This window comes from Fundulus heteroclitus, chromosome 6, assembly GCF_011125445.2.
Source record: "Fundulus heteroclitus isolate FHET01 chromosome 6, MU-UCD_Fhet_4.1, whole genome shotgun sequence".
NCBI lineage: Eukaryota > Metazoa > Chordata > Actinopteri > Cyprinodontiformes > Fundulidae > Fundulus > Fundulus heteroclitus.
In genome coordinates this window covers 5,901,158-5,919,111 of record NC_046366.1, presented here as the reverse complement: position 1 = coordinate 5,919,111, position 17,954 = coordinate 5,901,158, and the positions used below count along the sequence as shown (strand labels likewise).

The 17,954-nt window shown below is 39.4% G+C and overlaps 1 long non-coding RNA gene across 1 annotated transcript; it reads right to left on the bottom strand.

Moving 5' to 3' along the window:
- Positions 1 to 16,085: 16,085 nt before the first annotated feature.
- LOC118563330 lies at positions 16,086 to 16,960 on the bottom strand. Its single transcript, XR_004931148.1, has 3 exons — positions 16,918 to 16,960; positions 16,487 to 16,755; positions 16,086 to 16,196 (listed from the first exon to the last, which is right to left on the bottom strand). It is a non-coding gene; the product is annotated as an uncharacterized LOC118563330 (long non-coding RNA).
- Positions 16,961 to 17,954: the final 994 nt, after the last annotated feature.

The window sequence follows — 17,954 nt, the reverse complement described above, 5'->3', positions numbered from 1 at the left end:
CAATACATTATGCATTCAGAAAAAGGAGGTTAAAAAATGTATCTCTGTGAGAGCTGCAGGCCTGTAAAAACTCTAATCAATCACTGCTCTTTGCATCAAAAAACAGGGCTTGGTCAGAGTTTTCTTCCTGCTTTCATTCTCAGTGCGCCCGTCTTCTTGTCAAGACTCAATGCAATCTACCGAGTTTCCTCAGATAGGAAACTTTTTGACCAATCTGTATGATTTGATTGAATTTGACCTTGAAAAGTGCCTTGAGATGACATGTATTATAAATTGGCGCTATATAAATAAAATTTAATTGAAAGCTGAAATGTTGTTTCATTTTTGTCTTATCCTTCAGCAGTGGTTCATGGTTTGTAAATAGTAAAATGATATTTCAGTCAGACCCACTCTAACCAATTCATAATGGTGCTTAATATGAATGTTGTCGCGCTTTAGTTTCTTTATCGTCTCTCCTTGCTGTTGACGAATCACTGAAAAGCAGTGTGTTCACATCAAAACTCCTCTTGAGTCCACTCTGGCTGGGGGAAAAAAAAACTGTTGCTGTGATGCTCACAAATGGGTGGAGCCAAGAAGAGCCCAGAAAAACTGAGTCGGTGTAAAAGGGGCTTTAGTCCACACCTCTTTTTTCTTTGATGACTGCCTGCTTTTCTTTCCAAAACCTCCCACCTATCAGCAACCACCCACTTCTTCCATTTCAGAGAACTCCATTCCCATAGCCTCCCTACCCCGCCACAATCCTGTCCAATTCAAGAGTTTGGTTGAGAAATTAAATGTGAAAGATCAAGGTGCAAATGCAGTGCAGTTCAACTGTGTGGCATCATGGATTACATGTTCAACATTAACCTGGAGCTGGGGAAGGTACCCGAGCTGTGGAATGCCTTCTGCGTATTACCAGTGCCAAAGACTACGTATCCAAAGGACCTTAACAGATTCAGGCCAGTAGTACTAACCACACATCTGATGAAGATGATTCAGAGGTTGATCCTCAACCATCTTCGCCCACTTCACCCACTGGTGAAAGCTTTGTTGAATCTGTTACAGTTTGCCCACCAACCTGGCATCAGGATGGAAGATGTCATCATACCTCCTGCACCAATCTCTGACCAACCTGGAGAAGCCTGGAACCACAGTGAGGCTTATGTTCATTGATTTCTCCGGTAGTTTTAATAATATCCAGCCAATGATTCTGAAGGACAAGCTGGAGCTGACTGGAGTGAACCTGCTGTCATAGTGGATACCGGATAACCTTAATGGCTGGATGTGAGGACACAGCAGTGTCTCCGACAGGTTGGTCTGCAGGACAAGGGCCCTGCAAGGAACTGTGCTGGCACTGTTTTTCATGCAAAAATACACGTGCATGTTTTGTACATTTTCTAAACCACCCTACCCTGTTACACATTTCTTTTTTCTGAGTACACTGTGTTTTATGTTGTTAAATTGTTTTTTTACACAGTCTATTAGCCTTAGTTTTTGTTTGTATATTTTACCTTCATGTGCATCTGCATGGTCCATTTGTCTTTCCCTTTGCTGCTGGTGCACCTGAATTTCCCCACTGAGGGGCAATAAAGGATTTTTCTATTGTACTCAATATATTTATTTGTTTCTTGAGGGGGGGGCCTGCCCAGGGTGTACCCCACCTCTTGCCTAATTACTGCAGGAACAAGCTCCAGACCCCCTTTGACCCTGAGCAGTATTTGCTGCGCACGGAAAATCAATGGACGGATTTGTTTCCTAAGGATTTGCCCACATTCACAATCAGATGTAATCACCTAGTTTCTACAGTCTTTGTCTAGTATCTAGAATTAGATGTCTGGCATCAGTTGATATTGATCAATTCTGCTTACAGGAAAAATAAAGCTGTTCATTGACAATTACAAAATGTTCTAAAAAAATCATGTCTTACACATACATTTCTATGATGGGGCAGGACTTCAAAATGGGTTTCTATTTCTATTTATTCCATTTCACCATATTATTTATTTGAATCTGTGCCTTATTCTGAAGAAGATGGGTTTGGAAAAATTGGATTCATGAATATATGGCAAGGTTAAGTATATCTGAATATCTATGTTGAATCACACCCTAGAACAACACAAAGAATGCATGATGAAGTTTTTTCACAGCATAGAGGAGGGCAACTCCAAAATTTCCAGTGATAAATGTCAGTTTTCCAACCACAAGTCAAACATGGGGCTTACTTTATGTCTGAAGAAGACATCACCACCAAACAAGATCAATGTAAAGCACCTGCTGACTTTGAGACTCTGCAGTTTTCCCTGTTGCTATACAACCACAGGAAATATGTCAGAGTTACCTTCATGAGTTTCATAAGAAAATGGTTCCTCCCAGAGCAGAAGGAAAGCAACCTTCCAAACTTTATCATCACCCTTCTGCACAGGTTTGGATTCTGGCTTCTTTTGAAGCTTCCCATTGGATGATATTTTGTCTCTGTCTTATTTCTGTCTTGACTAGTAGAAAATGTGTGATGTGCAAACTTGTAGCTCAGGGCAAGATTGAAGTAGTCCTGAATATTTCTCTGAAAATCCTTGAAGATGGTCGGATAAGATATATTGCCTTTCAGTGTTAAAGATCAGTCTCAATAATAAAGCATGTTCTGTTTAGTGTAAAGATTTTCAAGTAATCCAGGGTAAATTATTTTACTTATCCAGTCATCTAATTGCATGCCCACTATTTAAAAGAAAGGAATGAGATTTGCTTATTATAAGAATGCATCTATTCTCACAATAACAATATTAATTCTCTAACTGAAATTGAGTGTTTATATATAAAATCAATCATGAAGCTATTTCAACCTGGAAAGGTTGACAGAGAAGGCAATTAGACAGATTTATTGACAAAAATCAGTAAGAGTTCTTTGGCAATCGGACATGGGCAGAAGATGTAAAAGCTGTGAATGGCTATGAGCCTGGATGTTCAATTTTAAGATTAGGATTAGTGAAGTACTAATTACTGGGGTCTGGACACTAGTGGTGGAGGCCGGAGTTGAGAAGGGAGCCAAGGTGAGCCAGGCGGAGCCTGGAGTAGCCTGAGAGCGCAAAAGAGGAGATGAGGTAGTGGTGGGTCAAAGCTCAGCAGAAGAGTACGAGAATCCGTGAATGGAAGGCTTTATAAGCAAAGCCTTGCAGAATGATTGGCTGAGGTAAGAAGAGGACTTAATGCAGTTTGGCTGGATCACAGGCGCATGATTAGATAGTCGGGGAATGCAGGTGATTTTTCCAGTCTGAATTCATGTCCAAATTACATTAGTAAGCATACTTGCTGTTGTTCACTATTCTCAACATTTTAAAGTCTTTGAAACATACTCTTTTTTATAATTAATATATTTGAGATATATAACCTATGTACATATGGGGCTATGGTTTGATATGATTGTTGTCACTGCACATTTTGTAAAACATGTACGTCAGAACAGTTCAGAACAGAAAATTACAAAATAAATATTTATTTTTCCAGATCAGAATGGTCTGATCATGAATCATCATGGGTTACCAGTATGACAGAAAAATAAAATGACTGAACATTGATGTTGCTTTTCTACTTTGCATCAAACACTGTCTAGTACAGGGGTTGGACAATGAAACTGAAACATCTCTCATTTTAGTGTGGGAGGTTTCATGGCTAAATTGGACCAGCCTAGTGGCCAATCTTCATTAATTGCACATTGAACCAATAAGAGCAGAGTGTGAAGGTCCAATTAGCAGGGTAAGAGCACAGTTTTGCTCCTCAAAATATTGCAATGCACACAACATTATGGGGGACATACCAGAGTTCAAAAGCGGACAAATTGTTGGTGCACGTCTTGCTGGCGCATCTGTGACCAAGACAGCAAGTATTTGTGATGTATCAAGAGCCACGGTATCCAGGGTAATGTCAGCATACCACCAAGAAGGACGAACCACATCCAACAGGATTAACTGTGGACGTAAGAGGAAGCTGTCTGAAAGAGATGTTCGGGTGCTAACCCGGATTGTATCCAAAAAACATAAAACCACGGCTCCCCAAATCACGGCAGAATTAAATGTGCACCTCAACTCTCCTGTTTCAACCAAAACTGTCCGTCGGGAGCTCCACAGGGTCAATATACACAGCCGGGCTGCTATAGCCAAACCTTTGGTCACTCGTGCCAATGCCAAACGTCGGTTTCAATGGTGCAAGGAGCGCAAATCTTAGGCTGTAGACAATTTGAAACATGTATTGTTCTCTGATGAGTCCACCTTTACTGTTTTCCCCACATCCGGGAGAGTTACGGTGTGGAGAAGCCCAAAAGAAGCGTACCACCCAGACTGTTGCATGCCCAGAGTGAAGCATGGGGATGGATCAGTGATGGTTTGGGCTGCCATATCATGGCATTCCCTTGGCCCCATACTTGTGCTAGATGGGCGCATCACTACCAAGGACTACCGAACCATTCTGGAGGACCATGTGCATCCAATGGTTCAAACATTGTATCCTGAAGGAGGTGCCGTGTATCAGGATGACAATGCACCAATACACACAGAAAGACTGGTGAAAGATTGGTTTGATGAACATGAAAGTGAAGTTGAACATCTCCCATGGCCTGCACAGTCACCAGATCTAAATATTATTGAGCCACTTTGGGGTGTTTTGGAGGAGCGAGTCAGGAAACATTTTCCTCCACCAGCATCATGTCGTGACCTGGCCACTATCCTGCAAGAAGAATGGCTTAAAATCCCTCTGACCACTGTGCAGGACTTGTATATGTCATTCCCAAGACGAATTGACGCACGCTGTATTGGCCGCAAAAGGAGGCCCTACACCATACTAATAAATTATTGTGGTCTAAAACCAGGTGTTTCAGTTTCATTGTCCAACCCCTGTAAGTAGAAAATATACCTAAAAAAACAACAACACGTGGATAACCTGTCACAATCACATGCACATGCAGTTTTTGTTGATATCTATGGACTAGTTGTATAACTTCAAATGACATTAAATGCACCTTTCACTTTGCAACCTCTGTGTTTCGTAAGTCGATGCCCTTGCACACACACACACACACACACACACACACACCCTCCCAAGCATACGATTTGTACACTTTAGAAAAGGCTGAAAATTGTGAATGACCCCTTCTTCGTTTGGTAATGCAAGACATTACCAAACGTATAACACATGATGGTTGTGACTTGCTTAGTTCATCCCAACTTTTGTCTGACTCTATTCAGAGCCATTGTTAGCCAGCACACAGGTGCAACCAGAAGAAGCTTAAAAAAAAGAGCCAAGTTGCATTAGATAGCTGCAAAGTAAAATACCTTCTTCCATTTTGTCAAACCTTGTTGTTTTTTAGGATGAGAGGTGTTCCACAGCAACAGAGAGGATATACCACCGGCTGTGAAGCAGAAGATCTGATCAAGGGATCTGTAATAATCTAAGGGAAATCCTAAGAAGGCATTAATTTCAAAATTGTATCAAGTTCTAAACTTGCAAAAAAAGATAATAATTTTAGAAGTTACATGAACATGTGTTTACAGATATCCAAATCAACAGGTAATCCCAACAGCTTCAGAGTCATAGTCGCTGAGTGTTCTGGTAGTTTTAGGCACCCAATATGTTGTATAGAAGTTTATTATGACAAATTAATGTAATGATAAGGCCTTCTTTTGCTCAGATTAAAGTTAAATATTTTGCAAAAGATGAGATTTCTGAGCAACTCTGATGCCAAAAGCTCACTGTGCATTGCAACCACATAACAAAATAAAGCCCATCACTGAAATAAATACTTGGCATTAATCTAGCCTGTTGATAACAAGCTCCACATATGTTTGTATGGTACCTGATTTGCAGTCAGTGCTGACAACAATCTCCTCAGCACACAAAGTTGGACAGTGCTCACCACGGATGGCCAACATCCAACACACATTCAGCCTTTGGAAACAGAGCAAGCCTGGGAGAGACAATGAGGCTGTTGACTGCTTGTCTGGAGATGTTACAGGAGCAGACAAAGAATGGAATAAATTCAGCATGAAGGCTCTGTGCCCACACGTCTGATCAGGCTTGGGTCTGATACAAGTTGTACTCTACATCATCTTTTCAGCTTTTTATGCTTCTTTTTCATTGTCTGAAATGCAGCCTTACTAATATTCTGGGGGGAGGCATGGATTTATTTGATTTTATGTCATTAATCTGGTGACAAAAGCAGCTTTTAGTTGGACAATTCGAACCTGGCCAGCCAGACTGATAATGTGTAGCACTCTACGTTCTGCACATTATCAGTCTGGGACTGCTCCCACTGAATTTGGGAAAAGGAAGGACATTCAGCAAAACTCTCAAAAGCGAGAGCCCGTCTACCAAAGGTTGGTTTTAGCCAATCCCAATTTCAAATTATGCCGCAAGCAGCAGCTGCTATGAGAAACCACAACAAGGTTCAGATCGTCAACGCTGACTGGCTGCAGAGTGAGTTGAAAGCAGCAAGGCGGAGGCGGTATTTTCAATTACTGATATTTTGTAGTAAATTCTACTACTGTAGACACAGAGAACATGGCTCGGACTAAGTCCTCAAAAGATAGGGAGCATGTTGTGCTTCACAAAAAAACAAAAGTAACATGCGAGATTTGACATGGCATGGGAACGCCACAGTGATGATACAGGAGCTGAAACAACATGATGAGGGTGATGGGAGCTCAACAGCAGGTAAGTCATTACTATATCTGACGTTTGCTCCGTTTCAAAGTGAGGAAACGCCAACAGTGCTTGGCTTGTGGGCTGGCTTGTGCTTTGGGGTGTCGCCTGAACGTCTGTTTGTTAGCTGGTTAATGACAGGAGCTATGTTTACATGCGCAACATTCCCTAATTGGATTGAAATGTGTTCGGATTAAAAGGAAAGAAAGTATAATATAATACGATCATGACATGCATTTTTGCACCAAGATTTATTCAAAGGAGAAACTCTGACATTAGCAGAGTTGTTGAATTTTAAGAAAACAACAGAAAAAAACAACAAACACGGAGGTGCGTTGGTGCTGACTGCCATGAGCGCACAGAATGGACCCACACCAGGTTCTGAGATGGTGGAGAACTCCTGCTGTTGCTGTTGAGAGAACGGGAGGAAATGATCATCCCAAAATGCTCTGTGCTGCACGGCGCTGCAGCCCAACCTCCAAATGCATAAATCAAACCTCTCAATTAGAATACAATTTAATTCTGATGGTAATAATTTGTTGATTAAGATTTAAGTTTTAACTTTATGGCAAAGCCCGAGTGAAGGTACTGTATGGGAGATAGGAGCAGGGCTCTAAACTACCTTTTTAAGAATCAAGAGTCTTTATTGTTATGTAACTATAATTGAAATTTTGGTGAAACACTCAGAATGATAAGCCAAACAAAAACACTTACAGAAAAATGAGACATGGGCATCTCTAAAGGACACCCTCAAGAATTGCAAAACTCTCAGAACAAATAAAAAGTATTCAATATCTAGCACCCTTTTTTACGAAAAACTCATAGAACAAACATTCTTGGAAGTAAAATATGTAGAAGGACAAATGTAGCGTGTAGTATTTGCATAAAATGCAATTTCTGCTGAAACAATCTGTGAAATGGGCTGGAGGTTTATTTGATTGTCAGAAGTGGTGTTTTTGCACTGGTTTCATTGTTATGCCCGATTATTTTCCCCAGGTGCACAAGAGTGAGATTCAACCAAACCACATTTGACACCCCAGTTTTACAGCCTCACTGTTGTGTTAAATCGCTGTTCATATAGGCAATATTGATTATTAAATGCTTGACTTACTATCTAGTCAACATAATCTTCTTTATTTGAAGCAAAAATATTTATTACCTAATATTATTGTAAAAGAACATCTAAGTAGCAACTTGTTTTTTGTGTGCTTATTAGCTCTGTTAGTCCAAATGTTCTATTTTGGAAAAAAGAAATGGAAATACAACAATTTTTTTATGTCGCCAGATTCATCGATTCATCGTTAAAATAATTGACCGATTAATCGATTTATTAAAATAAATAAATAAATGAATTTGGGTTCTCAGTCTGGTTTTTCTGACAAAAATAGCGAGTTGTTCCACCCAATACAGCCCTGACCTTTTGGAGGCATGGACTACATAAGACCCCTGAAGGTGTGCTGTGGTATCCGGCACCAAGGTGTTAGCAGCAGGCCCTTTTCACTTCTATAAATTGTTCAGGCCACCATGTATCGGATTTGTTAATCCAGCATTTCTACAGATGCTCGATTGGATTGAGAACTGGCGAATTTGGAAAAATGAGCACCTAAAACTCGTTGAGGTTCTCATACCAGGACCAGTTTTGACTTGTGACACTGTATATTATCTGTATGCTTCTAAATGTGGCCGTTGTTATTAGGGAATACAATCTCAAAGTCTATACTCTGTTGGCAACAATTTATCTCACCCACTAACAGATGCAATGATAAAAAGATAATCAGTCTTACGACAGCTTTTAGTGGTCATAATGTTTTGCCAGATTGGTACATACAAAATAATTTATTACTATCCAGAAAAAAAGCCCATTGCAGCAATCTTGGCAAACACTACAGTAGCTTTCTGTTTTTAAGCTGCCTGTATGGTTATAATGTAGTTTGCTGCCTTTTAGAGTGTAGATATTAATGTACAAAGACACATGCTCACATTTTAATACATATTTGCACATTTCTAACTGCAGTTGCAGTTATTCTATTACAGATTGTGGTTTATATTATACATGGTAAACAACAATGTGTGACACTATCAATATTTCATATTGATTTGCTTAAACAGGAGCACTCTGAGCCTTTGGACAGGACATGAAAACGCACGGATCACTTTCCATTCCTGTCAAAGGGCCTCTTTTTTTCTCCACAGTAAAGGGCCTCTGTCTCAGACAAAAATAGCAAAACACCTTTTCACCAGCAATGTCGTGTAACATTTTATATCTGGCAATGACTTATTGCACAGGGAGGCATATTGATGGGAGGAATTGTTTGGTTTTTGTGCTCAAAGACAGACATGACATGACATTCTCTCTGACCCCTTTGCTGTCAAGATAATCTATCCTGTCAGCATTCATAAGAAACCGTCGGACACCAAAAGGAGTCCTTTGACTCGGAGTAAGCTTCTTAGTTGAATTGAAAGTCTTTGCTCTTTTCATGTGCTCTTCTCCTCCTATCCCCCGTCTCTGTGAAAATCTGTCTGTCTGCTTATCAGTTAATCTGAGCCTCTCACTGTTAAGCCCATAGGAGACTTGTTATAGGGAAAGCAAAGACTTTTTGCTGTATTTTCAGGGGGATAGTTAAAAAGCACCTGTGCACTGGCACAATGTTTTTCTTTGACTGTGTCCATCTGGTTTTGCAACACAGCTCTCGTTATGTAGAAATCCATCTGTCTTTGTTATCACTGGCGTAGGAGCTGGGTGTCCACACCAAGCTCATGAAACAATACATTTGTTTAATTACGAGACACACACTAACTTAGACATGGCTCTCTGATTTCCTCCATGCCATTGATTCCTAAAGCATTGGCTTTATTGTCAAGATCCTGGTGTGAGTGTGTGTTTGTGTTGGTGTGAGTCCTCTTTTTCTATAGAGAATCTCCCCCGGCGGGCACGGCTGGCTCGTGGCTGACTCCACACCTGTCAGTAATTCCTTCCGTCAGTCCACTGGGAAGTTTTGTCTCTAGTCATGTTTAAAAAACATGTTCATGGCAAGCAGAGGGGATGCTCTGGCTGTTAGTTATGCCAAACATATCTGCTTTACCAAGGGAGGCTTTATACTATGATTTATTATATTGCTGTTGCACAAACATGTCAAATGTGAATGAGGAAGAGGGAAAGAAGAATAACAAGGACAGAGTAAGAGAAAGGAAGGAAGAAAGAGAGAGCAGGGACACAAAGAAAACATAGCCAAACATGTCAACACCTGACAACCAGCTGTTACAAAATGTCCTCCTATGGCCATCATGGGGAAACTGGGGAAAGACAGCCAATGAGCACCTGCTAAGAGACAAAACTAACAAAAAACCCAACTAAAAACAGCAACGACACCGGCAGCAAGACATGGAGCAAAGCCACAGGGCAGCACGGCAATTGTGTCATGAGTGAATAAATGTGCATGTGGACATGCTAAATATGTGGTGTAGGCCTTACATCAGGGATAGTCAACTCCAGTCCTCGAGGGCTGGTGTCCTTAAACCTTTAGATTTGTCCCTAATCCAACACACCTGAATCAAATGGCTGAATTACCTCCTGAGCATGCAGTCAAGTTCTCCAGAGTCCTGCTAATGACCTGATTATTCGAATCAAGAAGTGGAGTTGATGATCCCTGCCTTACATGGAGTGTGATCAGGGATGTGTACAGAGGCCTACCTCTTTACACATTTGTAAAGAGCACTTTGTACTTTGTATTGTCTTGTACTGAATTGTGCTATATAAATAAATTTGCCTTGCCTTGCCTTGCCTTGCCTTACCACCCTTCCCCTCCACAGTTTAAAACCAGGCAAAGGATCCCAAGAGCAAGGAAACCAGCAAGCCCATGGAGCATAGAGGCCAGGTATCCACCAAGAGAGGAGAACAGAAGAAATCCTGGGTCCCATGGTCCCATAGAGCAGGAGTGATGGGTACTATGGTTTTTTTAAGTGAATAGAATCAATACATTAAAATTATTTGTTCAAATTTTTATTCACCAAATAATTAAGTTCCTATAGCTACATTTTCATTTCCTTACAATATATTAGGCAATTATCATGGCTTAGTGTGCTATTAATGGAGCTGTAACAGCATTATCTGTTCCTTTACATTAAAAATAAGGAATAAGCATGGCTATAGTTACTCTAAGGGTGCTATCTATATAACTTTAACATCCTGTTTTGTTTCTTTACAGTTAAAACAAGTAATAAAGATAAAACCGCCCTTTCAGGCTCACCCCTTACCTTACTTTGAAGTTCAAGCAACCAGAAGTCAGTCAGCTCAGACTGAAAAAAGGTAAAAAGACACATCTTAAAATACAACTTTTGGATTAAAAAGTTGGTTGTGAAAAACAAACACAGTCCTTAACCGCAAGAGAGAGGATCCATCTGAAGACCCTGCAGTCACGGAGCAGCTCTGCTTCCATTTTCAAATCCATACTGGAATTTTTGGGAAACAGGCAAAAATACATCATTGAATAAAACTTCTGGATCAAAAATCTATCTTGTTCTTATTTTGGGATTTTTAATGGCAGTTAGCAAATAACTTAAAGGTGCATTTCCACCACCTACTGGAACGGAGTGTGAACCCAAAAATCAATCCTTTCTTAAAAATATATAATTACCTCAAAAAAAGATTACATTAGAAAACAGTGATATACATAAATGACTGCATTATTGATCCCAAATCACATCTGACCGTCCATCTCAGTCCTTGGTGTACTGTCAGAATCAGTGACACAGTGCCACTCTCAGTAAGATTTGCGTATTACACGAATCAGGCTCCACTTGTCTCGTTCACGGCAGCACACGGTACACAGGCTGTCACGTTCACGCTGAACGAATCTCAGTGATTCGTACTGATTCGTCAGTACGGCGGCAGCACAGCGGTTCAGAAGGTTTACGAATCCCAACTCAGTGACAGCTGGAGCGAGACACTGACTCAGCGTTGAGTGATTTGGTCTCCAACTACCAGGGGCAGTTTCTGATATGGTTGACCTGGGCAGCCGTCCGAGGCAGTTTTTCATCTAGGGTGGTATAAAATCCCCCCGGACTGACAATGTTGACAGCACCTAATGTCCTACTCCACCTCTGGATATTTGGTGCCCTCTGCCTGCAGCTGTGCATATACTGTAGCTTTCTGCCGTGGTTCTCTGACAGACAGGCTGTAACAGAAGAGGGGAGGAAGCGGGGGATGGGAGGACCCTACGCTGATGCAGTGCCTGCTCGCATGCGCCCTGGCCACCTTGAATTGTTTACCTGTATCTGTAGGAGTGACTCACAATATGACGACTGTAACTAATGGAGGGAATTTTGAAGGACTGGCAAGAAATGTCAGTGTTGGATATGAGCTTGTAACCGAGAGGACTTTACTGAGGAATCTGACCAAAGACACCTAAATGTGGTCTTTACATTTCTACTGTGGTAAGGAGCCAACACTTGAACCCCCAGACCCAATACCAGCGACTGCAACATCTGTGCAGGTAGGCTACATTTATGTGGCTTTTTCTCAGGGGGGGAAAAAATCATACAATCCATGAGGGGTGTTTATGTGAGCTTCAGTGTTGCATAGTCTGCTAATAATAAGCGGCTTTGGGCCTGCTTCTCTCTAAAGTCACCTGTAACATTTGTGAGTTGCCGGTTGTGATTTTTTTTTTTTTGGGCGGGGGTTTGTTTTTGAACATGAATTTGCTTTTTTGGGCTTGGCTTTTGTCTTTTCATGGACATCATTTTTCAAACGAAAAATGATGTCCATCTTTATGTGTGGATGGAGCATGAAAAAAAAAAGGACTCAAACATGATTGCCTCTGCACTGGACGACTGCTTTCGAGTTCGGTTGAATGGTATTCTGCATCAAAAAACTAAACTCAGACTGTTCAGTGACTCCTGCTTTGGGCAGAACAAGAATATGAATGTACTGTCCATGCTCTGTGCCTTACGAAAGTCTGCATTTCCTGACACTGAAATTGAATTCACATTCCCCATTCGTGGACATAGTTTTCTGCCAGCTGACAGAGTGTTTGGGCGGATTGAGCAGATGATACGTAAACAGGATGCAATCCTGCACCCAAAAGACTACTATGCAATATTACGTAAGCACGGTAACTTGCACATCTATGGCACTGATTGGAATGCATGAGACTTTAAATCTGAAACACAAAACTTTGTTAAATCACAAAGGTCATTCAAGCTGAGTGACGCCCGGATGCTGTGTATCAGGAATGATCAGATTGGTTATAAAACGTCCTATTCTGCAGAATATTGCTACCATTCTGTTCTAAAACGTGGAAAGCAATGGAGGAAGTTCAACCCAAAGCCTCTTGAGATGGTGTCTACTGTGAAGGCAGCAAAATAGACTGACGTTGAAAACCTTCTGTCTGAAATTGGAGCTTCAGCCGATGTCACTGAGTTCTATCGCCAAGCTTTGTCTTGTGCAAGTTATAACACCGAGGTTGACAGTGATGTTCATTCTAACCGGGAGACTGAAAATGAGGAATGAGGAGTTTATGAAGGTTGTTTGTTCTGATGATGCACTTTGACTTTGAGCAATTTGCTTATTCTGTTCAGTTAGGATGGTGAAATACTAAGCTACTACAGTTTTACAGTCACTACACAGTGTTTTATATAAATTGTTTTAAAAAAGTTAATATGGTTTTCTTCCTTTGTTATATATGATTATAGTAAAAAAAGTAATTTTTCTCAAAAATGCTAAAATGGATATATCTCGTTTTGCGATGAAACTCTTCATATATTCCATGGTATGAGAGTAATATGCTGTTATCAGGCTCCATGGTTTATTTTTGTTATAAACACAGTGATGGAAGGTTAAACTTCACTTAATTAAAGTAGTTTGAATTCTAAGATAGTTATGCCAGTTTACAATAACTGTAAGATACTTGCCCATGAAATATGTCACTGTGTGTGATTAAATGTGCACACAAAGAGCAGTGAATTGAAGGTACATGTTACCTGAGGGAATTATGACAAAATATGTTATAGGATTGTTTCTGGTTTAAGGAAACCTAATGTTGATGTTTATGTCTGTGATGGAATATGTGTAATATGTACAGTAAATTACTGAACTGTAAATTGGGCTGTATTGACAGTTAAATGAGCTGGTTTGTTCAATTAATAAGCTGAGAGAAACTGGAGTAACACAAACTGCGTCTCCGATGTGCTCATTTACATGCTGGTTTTCAGCTGCATCTGCTGCTGACGGGTCTGGAAGCCTGGTACTATGGAGACAAATTTCTGCCAAAACGTTGTACACAAAAAAAAGTTTTGCACACAAACAAAACTTGTTTGCACACAAAAAGATTTGTTTCACACAAAAAAAATGTTTTGCAAACTGTTCGCCAACCTTGCACTCAAAATATCATTTATAAGTTTTCCTCGAGCACAAAACGGTCTCTGCTCGCACAAAACAGCCTCTGCTCGAGTACGAAACAATCCCACTACCGCTGCGGGAAATTTGTGCCAAAAGTCACGTGATGCATTGAGTTGTTGTTGTTGTTGTTCAGACTTCCCGACAGCAGGGGGCGCACCCGAAAGAAACTGAAACGCGCCGGTTTGGCTGAAGAAGAAAAACGTGACATCACAGCTAACAGCATTAGCACCCCACAGGTAACTTTCAAAGCTTTCCCGGTGAAAAAGTAATAGCTCACTATGGTGATAGATCATGTAAGATTTCAGTTAAAGGCCCTGCAATGTTACAGTAAGGGACCATGTTACTTTTTAGAGCAAATAACATGAAAGCTTGCCTTAGGTTGAACGCCATGCTAAAACAACTTTTGCTTTGTAATGCAGCCACTGTGGTTGGCTTCTGCTTTTACTGTGCTGTGTCAAATAAATAGTACCTGAGTGGATACCCAGATAAATGCATTGTTAACAGATTATCATGTGGTTTTTGTGTTGTTTTCAAATGACTGTCTATTGTTCTTATTGGTGTAAATCTAAATTGGTGTTTGGATTTGGTAATTTATCCTAAAACTGTCAAACCAATGCATGTATGCTTATGTGCAAAACGAATTCTTAATGAATTTAAAATAATTGCAACGAGTGGATATTGATTATATGAAAATTGGTAAGGAAATTAATTAAAAATTGCGTTTTCTAACATAAATATGAATTTTACAAGTAAAGCATATAGCAGCAGATCTAGATCATATCTCACTACCTTTCTAACTCCTTAATTTCTTCAAAGTAAAAATGAGGTCATCTGTGCCCAATTGCAAATATGTGTTGTGCACTTAATAAAATTGGTTTGGCCATGGCAAAAACCACAGCTGGAATTAGCCACATGAGCAGATATTTTCTTGAAAAGTTTGTTTTCATCGAAGTGGTGATTTATTTTTTTCTTTAACAGTATTATCCTTTACATAACAATAACACATATCTGTTTTCCAGCACCCACTGATGAGGTGAAGGCCATCAAAGTTCTGGGCTGGATGGAAGGCTCCTACATAAACTCTGGTAGTCTACCAGGTCGACTTCCATCACGAGACTACCAAGACTTGAACAATTCAGGATTTGATGGAATCTTTAAACACATGAGGAGTTGGGCTTTTTAAAAAATAACTTAATATGTAACCGTTTTAGTTCCCAGTATTAACTACTTTGATCAGTAACTGTTGCAGCATGTCCTTCATAGCTCTTAGTGGAGCCCTTTAGGCTAAAAAAAAAAAAAGTTAGGAAAAAAAAGGCCAGGTTTGAGATTGTTCTAAATTTCCTGACAGTCTTACATGCAGAAATTGTTTTTCATAGTCCTGTTTTTGGCTTCATCCATTTCATCAGCCAGTTTTTTTTAATACAGCCCGTTTTATTGTTAATATATGGATTGTTTACTGGGAAAAACCTGGAGAATTAATGGAGTTCTTTCAGTCTTAATTTCAACAATAAAAGCAATCCTTGTGAAAAAGGTGTATTCACTTTGATTAATATTGGTAAGAATTGGAAATGAAGAGTTTATCAAAGGGTATGTTTATTATGCAATGTGGAAAATAAAGGACTGTTTAATTGTCTCACAATGTTTGCATCCTCAGTTTTAGTAAAAAAAGGGGTCATGTGCCCCTTTTTTTCAATAACCTCAGCATTTTCAAAAGGTTTATACAGTACCTTACACATTTACTATCACAATCCTAGCAATTCTACATTTTTATTCAGTGAATACACTAACTTAGTTACATTTTCCTGGCTAGATTTTATTACTTGAAAACCTTTTGCAACAATGGTAACCAAAATAAGATTAAACTCGTAAAGTGTTAGTCATACTGGACAGTAGCAACATTTATATATAAATATATATATATATATATATATATATATATATATATATATATATATATATATATATATATATATATATATATATCTGAACCGTGTGATTCAGAATGTCCCAGTGCATCCATGGCTGCCCTCAGTGCTACCAGTTGTTTGGGGCTCAACACATTGCCAGTTTCAGGAATAGTGACCCCACAGTGTGGGTCATCCAGCAGTCCACTGTCAATATGAGGCAGGCAGAGTCCCTGCAAGAAAGATGGAGATATATAGAGAATAAAAAAGAGGCCATGATTCTGTTGCTACAACTTACTGAATATAATTTAATTCATGGAGCTAAGGATTGAAAAAAAGACTCCAAAATCCATTAATTATTTTAATAATAAACACATTTCAAAGAAAACAGTTTCAATGCCACCTCTCTGATGTTTTCGATGTTTTGTTGTATTGGAATGATCAGAAAAATTAATTTCTGGTTTGAAATAAATGCATTGTGAGAAACTATAATAGCACGCACACAAAAAAAAATCCATCTTACCTCTGTGATTTCTGGTTCTACCACAGCCTGCTGGATGCTTCCCATCTCCCATAAGTGTCAGATTCCTCTCAGTTCTGAGTGAATGGTCATCTCAGCCACTGCTGATGGTGTGAAAACTTAGTTGTAGTCTTGGGATAAATAAATAGTGACAACAGAAGTTATCTAACATGTTTGACAGCTCAAGCAAACTGTTGTCCTCTCCTGAGTGCAGCACATTGTTGTATATGTTTGTTCCTGCGCACCACACGTCTCTCCAAACACGTTGAATTCTGAAAGAAGAATTAAATCATGGTTTAAATACGTTATTTTTCAAAAGTCCGTTACACAGCATTTTTAGATCAGAGATAAAACTAAACAGTGCCTTTAACTGAAATCTTACATGATCTATCAGTGAGCTATTACTTTTTCACCGGGAAAGCTTTGAAAGTTACCTGTGGGGTGCTAATGCTGTTAGCTGTGATGTCACGTTTTTCTTCTTCAGCCAAACCGGCGCGTTTCAGTTTCTTTCGGGTGCGCCCCCTGCTGTCGGGAAGTCTGAACAACAACAACAACAACTCAATGCATCATGTGACTTTTGGCACAAATTTCCCGCAGCGGTAGTGGGATTGTTTCGTACTCGAGCAGAGACCGTTTTGTGCTCGAGGAAAACTTATAAATGATATTTTGAGTGCAAGGTTGGCGAACAGTTTGCAAAACAATTTTTTTTGTGTGAAACATATCTTTTTGTGTGCAAAACAAGTTTTATTTGTGTGCAAAACTTTTTTTTGTGTGCAACGTTTTGGCAGAAATTTGTCTCCATATTATGGTACTCGTTACATATTGGTACAATTTAGAAATGCAGTATTTTTATTTATTTATTATTTTATTTATTTGTACAATGTTTTGTATTTGTATTTTTTACTTTTAACTTGCACAGTATTAATGTTTGTTTGTGTCTTGATGCAATTTTATCTTTTTATATATTTCAGTGTCTTTCATTTGTCTGTGATGCTTGTGGTGGTTGGGTTGTTTGCCTAGGGCACCAAACAGGCAATATCCAACCTTAGAGACCTAATTCTAATTCTCCCTCTCCGTTCTACACACCACTGAATCCCTGGACCTGAATCCTCTCAAGTTTATACTTATTTATCCGTGTTGTAATAATGGTAATATCTTAGAATTAACCTCTGTATCTTTTCTCTACACCATTTCTTGTAAGATTCTGCATGTGGGTCAAAAAACTTCAACAAAACATGACATTCGTAGAGGATTTTCCAAACCAGTTTGGACTTTAGGCTCTTTTTTCTGTACTTTAAAAAAATAAAATAAATTATATCTTGGTTTTTAGAAAATTTAGAGGGATATTTTCAAAATGATGCATTATTTAAGACATGCTGTTAATGTCAAGTTAGTCATAAGATAGTCAATTTGATGTAAAAAAGAAATTTACAACATCCCTGTAGTGCTGAACATTCTCACACGGACACAG